This window comes from Triticum dicoccoides, chromosome 3B, assembly GCF_002162155.2.
Source record: "Triticum dicoccoides isolate Atlit2015 ecotype Zavitan chromosome 3B, WEW_v2.0, whole genome shotgun sequence".
NCBI lineage: Eukaryota > Viridiplantae > Streptophyta > Magnoliopsida > Poales > Poaceae > Triticum > Triticum dicoccoides.
Window position 1 is genome coordinate 15257395 of NC_041385.1, and position 12569 is coordinate 15269963.

The following is a 12569-nucleotide window of genomic DNA, read 5'->3' on the forward strand; positions in this document are numbered from 1 at the left end:
GGTGTTAGCCAGGTGACTTGGTCACCGCAGTTTCTCCACGATTCCTGCACGATCTCGTGCACGTACTAGTTCTAGTTCTCGTGCACGATTCATCACCAGGGCTGATCTGGAGAGATTAGGTCAGGTGTCGTGGGAGAACGGTGGTTTCAGCGTCCAATTCGATATCATCGTGTCCAAGGAGAGTTCCACTGAGTACGTCCCTGGCCGGAACCGTGATCGCATGCCGGTGCCGCCGCCGGATATCCTCCATGATCTCGGCCAGCTCCTCTCCTAGGGAGAAGGGGCGGACGTCACGTTCGAGGTCGGCGGTGAGATCTTCGCCGCACACAGGTGTGTCCTTGCCGCTCGTTCCTCCGTCTTCAGGGCGGAGCTTCTGGGTCCAATGAAGGAGAGCACATCAATGTGCGTGCAGATAGAGGACATGGAGCCAAAAATATTTCAGGCATTGCTTCATTTTATCTACACCAATTCGGTGCCTGAGATCGACGATGCTGACGCAGTGGGGATGGTCCAGCATTTGCTTGTCGCCGCGGGCAGCTACAGCCTCAAGAGACTGAAGTTGACCTGCGAAGACAAACTATGCAGTTACATCAACACTAGCACAGTGGCCACTACAGTGGCACTCGCCGAGCAACATGCTTGTCCTGCACTCAAGGAGGAATGCTTCAGATTCCTCGAGTCCTGTAACAATAGCATGCTGGATCTGATCACACGGAGTTCTGACTTTGAGCATCTAGCAAGAAGTTGCCCGTCTATTATGAAGGAGCTTATTCCCAAACTTGCTCGCAAACCCCCTTGTGTAAAAAAATATAGCAACATGTAACTAGCTATATTATTGAGGAAATTGCCAAAGTCCACATTTAGTGATCAACTGCTGTCGACGAGGATGCGCATGATGGCCAAAGAATGTACTGGACTGGTAGTACTGCTATCTTTTTGCTTGGTCATGGTGCACAGCGCACCTTTTTATTTAATGCTTGAGTATTACTATGGAATCATTGATTATTTGAATTATCAAATTTTACGGTGTGCTGCCAACGAACTAGGTATCATCGAGTTTGCAGCTCATACATTATTATTGAACTACATGACACAATTGGATCCCAAGGTGGTTAGTTACTTCTGTTGCTTAAAGCTTTGTGTCTATATCATTCTTCTATGTGTCATGCTTTCAGCTAGCATACATTGTTCGTCTGTAATGAATTCTACACAAGAAGAAGACGTCATACATTGTTTGTCTGTAATGAATTCGACAAAAGAAGAAGAAAATTCCATTTATTCGACTATCTTTGTTGTACTAATTGCTCTTCCAAAAAGATCCAAGCTTGAAATCTATCACCGATATGAAGCAGGTACTATGATGTTATGCATTTTGTGGAGCTTCTGGCTGAAGTTCTTGCTAGTACCGAAGACTCAACGTGATCCTCCACATGCCAGACATATTAAAGTATAAGTCGTGAATTTGTATTAATTATTGGGTGGAAAATCAGAAGATAGATAAATAGCAGAGTTAAGGATTCAATCTAATTGAACCTTCATCTCCCCAATCAAAAACCCATTTTGCGCTGTCAATTCTATTAGACGAAAAAGGGTTTCCCCCCGCTTTGTATTCCAAAGCAACCAACCGATACATCCAAGGATAGGTGCTGGGGCGGAAGCAGCACAGTCACACCCAAAAGAAACGAAAGAGAAACAACAAGAGAAAAGAATGCTGACAACGGCGGATCGACGGAAACGAAGAAGCTTCACGACCACTGCGCCCACCGAAGATCTCCCACCAAGCTCCAAGGCTCCGAAGCACCGGTACCAATCAGCACCTCCAAGAAGGACCGCGATGAAGACGACGCTGCTGCCAAGGGTTTCCCCCGGTACACGACGAGGCGAGAGGAAAGGTCGCCCCCGACGCCCTCCAGGAAGGTCCGACGGCACCCACCGGCGTCGCCGCGTCGGGGTCGGACAGGCCGACAGGGGTTTCCCCCGATCCCAACCTTCACCTCAGGTGCTCCAGAGCCTGCCACCAAACCGACCACCATCTTGCGCCACCATGGTCAAGAAGCCTCCACGCCGTCTCACCACGGCACCACGAGGTGAGGTCTGCACAACAAGGGATAGGAGCCGGGACTAGGGGCCGCAGCACCGTCGGCACGCGGGAGGGCACAACCTCCACCGTCAACGACGGTAGCCGACCGGACACACTAGCAGGAGCCTACCAGGCCCGTGTGCCCACAGGCCCGGCCGGGAACTCCATTCCCGGACAGCTCCCGCCATCGCGCTGCAGCAGGCACGCCATCGGCATCGCCGCCCCCCATCCGAGCCGCTCATCCTCCTCACCACACAGACGACGACGAAGCCACGCCAGGGACCGGCCCGCTAGGACCCAGATGGGGCCGGGAAGGCCCAGATCTGGGCCGGGGATGCGCCGCCGGCCACCGCACGCCACCACGCCGTCCTGCTGCCAAGGGCAGCACCGCCACCGCGCCTACCGCCGGCGACCGCTACCGGGTCACCGGGCCGCCGCCCAGCCGAGCATCACCGCCGCCGTCACCAGCCCCGGGAGGGAGACGAACGCGCGGATACAGACGGGCCCGCCGCCGCCGGCAGCACCCGGGCCAGCGCCGGGGCACCCGCCGGCGGCGGCGGGGGAGAGCTCACGGGGGTGGCGGCCGAGGGAAGAAGAGGGGCGCGCCGCCCCGGCCACCTCCCGGGGAGGCGGCGCAGGGGCAGGAACAGGATGGGGAGGGGGAAGAGGGGGGGCGGGGAGGGCCGGGGCGCGCGAGCCGGCGGCCGGCGGCGACGGGAGGGGGCTAGGGCGCCGCCGGCGGCGGCGGCGGAACCCTAGCGGGAGGGAGCGGGAGGGAGCGGGTCGTATCCTCTAGCCTGCAGTCCTCCGTACAACTGTACAAGACAAAGCTGGGTATGGTAGGGTACCTGAAGGCGGAGAAGGAGGGGAAGACCCTGGTGGACGCCATGACGGCGATCGAGGCGGCCGCGGACAAGGCCTGCAGGAGGCGGAGGCCGACCCCGCCAATCGTCCCCGCCGACCCCTGCGGGCTATTTATCCACACTCCGGGCGGGGGAGCATCCGCTCTGTCAATTCTATTTGGAGATGTTAGTTGTTAACTCTGAAAATTTGCGCACAGTATGAGGTTTAGGTCAGATTCTCGGCAACCAAGGCTAGCATCGATGATATGTTGTATGTGTAGGTAAATATATACTACTATATTTTTTGGTTTCTATGTATGCTGTTGTAAGCTGGTTTAGTACAGATGCATATGGTATAGTCAAGGCTTGCCTATGTATCCCAAAGATGTATCTGGCATCATCACATATACAGATGCACTTGGTACCTTTGTAGGAAGGTACATTTTTTTGCGAATAGTAGGAAGGTACATTTAACTAATGATAACTTAGCTTAACACAACTCACATGAGAGTAAAAATATGGTTTTTGTGACGAAGGTGAAACAATTTAAAGTTTCCGTGCCCATTTGCCAAATTGGGATATCTGAAATTGTCTTAATGATTTCGGTTTTAATAAGGTTGGAGTTTCAAACTTCTTACATGTCATGTGCCACTTGGGTGCACTCACTTGGAGACTATATTAATATAGTTTTGCGACGAAGGTGGAACAATTTGAAGTTTCTGTGCCCATTTGCCAAATTGGGATATTTGAAATTGACGTAATGATTTCGGTTTATACAATGTAGGAGTTTCAAACTTCTTACAGATCATGTGGCACTTTGGTGCAATAACTTTGGATGCTGGTCTAGCAAAAGAATTTGGGACGTATAAGTGTGCCATGTGAACATTTTTCTTCCTGATCGACATGGCTTATGGCGTACTCTAACGATTAGAGGATGTTTAAAACTTCATAATAAAGATGACTGAGAATTTATAGAAAGTGGTTGCACACGAGCTGCTATATTTTGTTCACAAGGTAGTGAAATATAATAATCGATCCAAATTAGAAACTAATAATTATTAATATAGGATTTTTTGAAAAAAGGATCATATCTATAAATAAAAAGTACCAGAAGCACAAAGCACCTCAAACATAAAATAAATACATTAAGGTCCATGACCACCAAACGACCATAGTCGCCACAAGAATGAGCCACCGACAGTCGTTGTTGCTGCTCCTATATCGGAGCCGGCCTAACCTTGTCGATAATAGCCGAAAAGCCTTCATGCAAGCATTAGTGCCCCAGAGCAGCAGCCATCGCCGTTGAGTCCGTGAATCGATCTGACACCAAATCTCGCCATTGTGTACGCACAACGAGAAACCCTAACCTCTCCGCCCCGGGGAGCTAGAAGGAATCAACACCAGAGCTTCATCTAATCCGTCCCAATAGACGAAGTTGAGGACGATCGGAGCTCGAAAGACTAACTGGAGAAAGAAGCACCGCCATCCGTCCGAACGTCGCCCCTACAAGGAATAAAACGTACCTATCTACTAGCCGGAGCTAAGAACCAGGATTTTCCTCCCCGCTACCGGCTGTCGGAGCGACGGACAAAGAGGAGACGAATCCACGGGATCATCGGCAGAGCTAGGGAGGAGTAAGGCTTTCCTCTAGTGGTCTTGCAAGAGGTGAAAGAAAAAACATAAATATAGCACTGTCTAGAAAAAAAATCAACAAATCATGAGAAAACATTCACCAGCCTCGGATGTGTTACTATGAGCTGGCCACATGGAGATGAAGTTCGGGCTCTTTGGCCAATTTGGATGGCAATCTAGCAATAGAGTTTGTGACGTATAAGTGTGTCATGTGAAATTTTCTGAAACCAGCACGGCCTTTTGCACACTTACCTTGTACTATCTGCTACTCAAGCGCTCATATACACGCGAGCACCAGAAATTGAACCCTGGTGGGCTGAGGATACCACAGTCCCTCTAACCATCCAACCACAGATTGGTTCGCGAATTAGCAGATCTTTAAAACTATGAAGATGATTGTTTGTATAAGCTGATGTAGAAGCCAGAAAATAATTGCCTTGTCATATCAAAATCTATAGAGGTTGCACAGGATGAGCTACTAGTTTCCATATGGTAAATGATATAATAATGATTACACATACAAACTAAAAAGGTCAATATATGTCTAGAAAAAATCTGCAAAACATGAGAAGACAGAAGAGAAAACAGCGGCGGCCATCGGATGCATCATCATCTTGGGTTGCCTTGGTCGCAAGCGGTGCGGCTTTGCCAACCCGATATCGGAAGGGTCCTCTGTATCCGTTGCGTGGCCGCCAACGACGTTGTCCTCGTGCTTGCACATGTCCTCCTGAACCATGCTGCTGCAGGGGAGCTCCGCCTCCTCAAGATAATCATAGGCATCCGTGGCCGTGCTGCCAACCACCCTAGCCGCCGACGTGACGACGACGTCGATGTCGCACCGGACGATGAAGCAGTCGTCCACGACGTAGCCCGACTTCTCTAGTTGGTCTCTTCCCATGAACCTAGAACGTTCACCGATGACATGGCCGTTGAACTTGAAGACGCCACCGAAACTGGACCGGTAGTGCTTGCGCTTGGGCGGCGTGGGCTTGTTGCCGTCGTGAGGGACGAGGGAGAACCGGACGTTTGCGTTGACATGGCTGAGGACGTACTTGTCGGCGATGCTGAGGGCAAGAGAGATGCCGTCGGCGTTGTTCCACCATCCCCCGTTGGGGTAGTAGTGGATCCGCCAGCGGTGGCCGGCGGCCTCGAACTCGCCGGACGGGGCGGCCACGCCGTTGCCGAGGAGCTTTGTCTCGGTGTAGCCATTGATTCTGAGAACATGGCTGCCGGTGGTCACCGTGGTGGTTAGGGTCGAGGTGGAGGCGTCGTCGATCATCATAGTCGATCGCAGTGCATAGGTTGTGGCGATGGATACCTGACGGAGCTACATATATTCACATGATCACATCACCCCTGTCCGTGTAGGCGTGGGTATATATTTCGATCCGGACAGGGTTATATATCCTCTCCGACTCCGACTGTCACCGTGTTGTTGTCCCATGTGGCATAATCCTATAAGTTGTTCGGATTTGTAATCTCTTGGCCATTGGATGAAGCATATCCAATGGCTAATATTTAAAGCTATTGGCACACTATATAGTGATATAGATATAGATATATTTTTGGCTGGTTTGTATGAACTTCACTGTGTTTGCATGAACTTCATCCGGTTTGTTGAAAAGGAGTTTCGAATGTATGCGGGCAGTGTTGGATGGCCGCCTCTGGCATCCATATCCGTGGACTGGTTCCTCCTATCCGCGGATGGATGAGGGAGAAATTTGCGGGTCGTCGTTGAAGATGCCCTTATTGTATATGAGGGGCTGATTGATCCAAAGTGCCAGAACCGGCCCGGACCGTGTCCACCCTGAATCAAGGACTAGACGTCAAACCACGTATCAAGCATCAGAAGCATTTTTTATGGAGAACTGGATGGTAGTCTCAAACCAGGATCATCGTGGTATTCTTCCTCATCAAAGCATTCTTCAATAAAAAAAGTAAACTCAATAGCTTGGGCTTTTTGGGCCGGCACAGCCCAATAGTCACTGGCCCTTATGCCATCCACTAACCTTCGCTCCTCAACTCTCAATCCTGTGCGCCATGGCGTCGCCACCGCCGCCGCCGGCGAAGAAACCCTCGCAACTCCACCCAACCACCATGACCGACCTCGACGACGACACCCTGCGCGAGATCTTCCTCCGCCTCCCCTCCCTCCCGAGCCTCGTCCGCGCCGCCCTCAGCTGCCGCGCCTTCCTCGACGCCGTCCGTTCCCCCGCTTTCCGCCTCCAGTTCCGCGCGCTCCACCCACCCCCACTCCTGGGCCTCTTCCTCGGCATCCAATACACCGTCACTCCTACCTTCGTGCCTCTCCTCCGCCGCTCCGACCCGGACACCGCAGCCGCCGTCCGCGGCGCCGATTTCTTCCTCACCCGCCTCCCCGTCTCCGAGGACGACAAAGAGGATGCCGGCCCCGGCCCCGTCCCTAAAGACGGCAAGGAGGATGCCGTCTCTGTCCCCGTCCCCAACCCCGAAGACGACGGCAAGGAGGACGTCTCTGTTCCTGTCCCGGAAGACGAGGATGTCATCTCCGTCCCTGTCCCCGTCTCTGAAGACGACGACGAGGATGCTGTCTCTGTCTCCGAAGACGACGACGACGAGGAAGCTGTCTTCGAGTGGTCAATCGGCGCCTGCCACGACGGATTTGTTGTTCTCGACAACTGGAGCAGCCGACAGGTGGCCGTCTACAACCCGCTCAGGCGGACCATGGACCTCTTTCCCCTGCCGCCCCACAGGGACGATTGCGAGGGCTTGCATTTTGATTACCACATTCTCACCGAAGAAGAAGACTGCCGGTCGTCGTACCGCATCATGTGTGTATGGCATGGCGAACGCGGGGCCCGTGCTGACGTCTTATCATCGGACACCAAGAAGTGGCAAGTCTTCCCATGGACAAACATCCATGGGTTCTGGCCTCAGCATGGCAAGCTGGTGAATGGTTGCATTTATTGGACCGTTGGTAGGCCATCGGACGCCCGTGTGCTTAACACGGCTACGATGCAATTCTGTCGGATGGACATGCCACCGAGCAGCAGAGTTAATGAAATGTTGACGGCCGGCGAGACCAAGGATGGAAGGCTTTGTGTGGTCTTCGCACCTAATGTAGAACTGAATTCCAAATCCGCGCTCGTTGTTTGGACATGGAGAGCCGATGATGACAATGGTGTCGAGAGATGGATGCAGGACAAGTCGCTTCCGTTGCAGGAGATCCTTGGGATTGTTCGATGTGATTTCAGAGATGATGTTAAAAGAATTGAAGTGAGTGTCAAGGCGATCATCGATGGCTTTGTGTACTTGTCTGCTTATTGTGGGAGGTGGCAGCATCATCATTCAACTCGCTGGCTACTATCCTTCTGCATGGAAACTGCGGAGCTGAACAACCTTGGTCGTATCCTCCATGCGTCTTCCTATCCCTACCTCATGCCATGGCCTCGTTCTCTGGTACACAGCAAGGTGCGCCCTTGACTCAAGGTTCCTTGACTAGGAGGGTGAGATTTAATTACTAATTTATCATTAAGTTATGAACTTTTTGTTCTCTTGCTAGAGTAATTCAATTTACTCATCTAAAGAATAAGTCAACATGGTGAGGTGCTGTTGAGAATTGCCAATCATTTGCATACCTTTGAGCATACTAACAACCATACTTCCAATTTCTCTTCGAGAAAGAAAAGAAGAAATTTACCAGAGAATATCTTATGATAATGTAACAAGTTTCATATATCCAAATAAGTAAAATAACTTCCCTCCTGTTTTCCTTGATCATTATGGCCTTGTTCTAGAACTTTAAGAAACAGACTGTTTTAAATGTTGGTCCACGGCCAACCATTTTCTAACAGTTATTATAAATTGACCATGGTGTAGTTTCAAAGTCAAATAAGATGTTCTTTGTCCTTATTATTTTCTTAGCTGCATCGTTTCATAAACAGATACAGAAATCTTCAGCGTCTTTAAAGTTCAAATGTCATCTCATGACATTTCTTCTTTCTAGATAAAAACTTCCACATACATTCTATTAATTTGGTGAGGTTGAGAACAGATCTTAAATAGATTTTGAGCCATATCGACTATATTTTTCTTAGCCATAACTGATACTAGTATCTTTGTCATCTATGGGAGTAAAAAATGTAAAATCACTACTCTGCCACACATACCTAGCTTGAAAGATTTACTGAGTTCAGTGTTCTGCAAATCAAGAGCATAGGCTTGCCATATATCTTTAACATAATTTATCTTTTATGGCCTTGCCATATATCTTGACATGTTAGTGCATACGCGGACCAGAGCATAGGCTTTATGTTTTGTGTCGTTTATTATCTCCAAGTAAGTATTTTTTGGCGATCAGCAAGATTTCTACATTGTTAAATGGGAACTAGTTTATTTTGTGTCGTTAATTATCTTCAAATGAGTATTTTCTGGTGATCATAAGTTCCCTTGTTCACCATGCTTATGCATTCAAATATATGAGACATCACATAGCATGCTGTCCTATGTGAAAATGGTCTGTAGTGTAATTGTTTATTTTGCTCAGGTGCATGCAGTTTGTATTACTCTGAGCATATATCACATAGCCAGCTGTCCTATGTAGAAAATGGGCTGTTGGAGCTTGGGATTATACTTGCATTGTAGTCGTATATGTTAGCCTAGCAGTTCCAGATTTAGCAGCCAGGGTGAGAGACTGGGAACTAATTCTCTGATATGCATGGCAGAACAAAGTAAAAGTCCATGTTGTTCTGGTTTTACAAAACCACCTTATCCGATCCTGCGTGGGCTGATTGTGTTGATATCTGTTTTACTGCTCACCAGCTTATCCAGCTAAAGGCTATGTGAGCCAGGTTCAAAAACCATTGAAGTGATATACGCTCATGAAGCTGCATCATTGGACTCGGCGCAGAGAATAAACATTTGTGCCCTTTGTACTGGCAACAAATCTTGACTTGGTTCACACTGAACTACAGATCTTGACTTGTGAATACCAAAAAGCGCGCGGCAAGTTTGCAGGCCGGGCTTTACCAATGTGCTATACTTTCGTTCACACGAAGAATCAGGGAATGAAACACTAAAGGATCACATTGTTTATCTATTGAAATTGTTGTTGTAGAACCGATATGCCATGCGGCAGTGCAGCACGCATGCACGAGATTTTGCTTTTCTGGAAACATCATAAGCAGGGCACTCCTACCCTTTGTAAAATACTATCTGCGTCCTGGTTTATTGGTCCTCTTACTATTTTGTGCTAACCTTTGACCATAGATTTAACTAAAAATAATAATAATGCATGTCACCAAAACTTATATCGTTGCATTTGTATTTGAACATAGTTTCCAGTGATATTATTTATGTGACATGCATTATTATTTTTCTAGTTAAATCTAGTCAAAGTTTGACATAAAATGTTAAGGGACCAATAAACTAGGACGGAGGTATTTTTCTGTACCCTTTCCACCATAAAGTGTGCTAATGTGAATAACCTGACAGAAATGCAGGTTTCCGATGCAAAATTCTTGAGAATCGAATTAGCTAGCTAAGCAATAATCTGTTTTTGGATTCTTACGTTCCCCATTCTTACGGTGTGCTGCAGCCCGGGGCGGTGGAGCCAATCGGTCCAATTCCAGATTGCACCAAATATTCCGTTGCTCCAACCATCGGTTCAGTGATTAGGAAAGAGTGAGTGATCATTGGCGACTCCGTATGTTGGTTTTAATTTTATCTTTCTGCATCATCTTACTGAAATACCGTCGCACATGCAAAGAATTTTAAATGTACATACTTGAAATTTCTCGGAACAATCTTGTGACATATCTACAGTATGCGCGCTTGCAAACTTGCAATTTTCTGGCAGACAAATTTTAGCATATACTTATATATATTTTTTTGAAACGGAGGTAAAAGATTTGCCTCATCGATTAATTAAGCAGAAGAGAATTGCCTGGTTAATTAAAGGAAAATCGGCGAAAACCGATACAGACTCATCACATGTGGACTACTCACAGAGCATGCAATCCCATAACCACACGATCAACCCGATAACCAAAACCAACACGCAAGGTCCATCAACCCTCACACTCTTACATCGCAAAGAAGACCCCAACGAGAGTACCTCGCTAAAGACCATGCTCATCACCAAAATCCACTGAACCATCAAGCTGCTGCGGACACGTTTCCTGTGGCGCCACTCTTCTTTGCTTTGGTCCTGAGAGCCTCCTCCACAATCATCCTGCCAGATCCAGGGCTAGCCCTCTCCAAACATTTGAGCAAACTGTGAATCTCAATCTCGAAGAGAATCTCATCAACCTTGTCGCGCACAGACGCCTCGTGCCTCACAGCCACATGTGAGCCGGTAACCGCAACGTCGGAACCTCCATGATCCACAGAGGCGAGCGGCTGACTGGGCGCTGAAGGATCAGTTGCCAACATACTGGCCGCCTTTGTAGATTTAAGTATATTTTTACATGCTTTGTTAAACAAACTTAGAGAATTTTGACTCGGAACTTCAATCAAAATTTGGAACGGGGAGAATAATTAAGACTCAATTCGTTGGCCTATATATAAACCTCACGGAGCGTTTGACATAGAGCTTTATCGAAAAAGACTTTCGCCCTGCTTTATATATAAAGCATCAAACCACAAGCACCCAGTACAAACACACGCCACGCCACCGCAACACACGCACACACCCAGGACAGGATACATAGGCGCTGAGCGCAGCAACACCACCCCTAGCACTACGACCCCGAAGAGGTGAAACTACATATGACGAACCATGCGCTCCAAGGCCGCGCCTTCAGGATGGATACGACACCGGAGCACCGCCACCGCCCGATCCAAGGATCAGAGTTTCCCCCGGAGCCGCATGACGGGCAATGAGAGCCGCGACGATGCCTTCAAGAAGGGAACGATCTTCGCCGCCGCCGGTCCATCCGAAGATAGAGCATGTTTTCACCTCGGCCAACCTTCACCGCCACTGAACGCCACACCCCGGCAACCACGCCGCCCAGACGACCATGGTGACCGGGCAGCACCAAGGCATGGGCTCTGCCCAAGAGCACCGCGCAACCACCACCAGGGCTGCCGCCCCAGCATCCAAGACCTCGATACCACCTCACCCGAGACCCGCCGTACCCCAACGAAAGAGACGAGCAAAATGGTCTCACCTTTCGCACCCCTGGGCCACCCCCAGCGTCGAGACCCAATAGGTCGGCCAGAACTGGCATCCACCGACCCGTCCTGCTGCCCCGAGCGCGAGACGAGCTCGGTCCTGCATCATCGAGAGGGGGACGAGGTCAGTCCTGCTGCACCGTGCGCGAGACGAGCTCGGTCCTGCTGCATCGTGCGCGAGACGAGCTCGGTCCTACGACACCGGGCGCGAGACGAGCGATGGACCGCAGCCGGGAGAGGACCAGCCCATTGCTGGGAGTAGCACCCGGGCGGCGAGGAGATGGGGTGAAGGTCGAGACGGACTGACCACAGGCGAGCCGACGTCGGAGAAGCCGGCCGCTGCCGCGGACAGATCCATCGAGCCACCATGAAGCCGCCACGACACCGAGAGGTCACCATCAAGACCTCCCCACGCCGCCACCCATGACAGGAGCAGCGGCCACGCCCGACCGATGCCCTACACGCGTCGCCCGACGACCTCCAAGCATCGGAGCCACCGGGCACGCACCACCGGTCGGCCCCCAACGCCAGAACCGGCCGGATCCGGCAAGAGACCGGCCGCGCGCCACCTCCCGAGACGGGAGCAACGCAGCTGCCCCACCGCGCATGGAACGAAGGGAACCGGAGTGCCGCCACCAGCAGGCCACCCCGCCGCCCAGCGAGACCGCCGCCGCGCCGGTGGATCCCGCGGACAACCAGCGCCACCACTCGAAGGGGCCGCCCCGCGTCGGCGCCTACAAGCGGAGGGGGAAGAGTGGCCCCGCCGCCGCCATGCCCACCGGAGCTCGCCAGCGGCGGCGACCGGGGAGGGAGGGGGGGAGGGATCCTCCCTGGCGCGCGCGGGCGTGCCGCGGGAGGTAAGG

General features: G+C 50.8%; 1 pseudogene; it reads left to right on the top strand.

The window, feature by feature from the left end:
• LOC119279086 overlaps positions 1 to 823 on the top strand; it is a 4943-nt pseudogene extending 4120 nt beyond the window's left edge.
• The last annotated feature ends 11746 nt before the right edge of the window (positions 824 to 12569 follow it).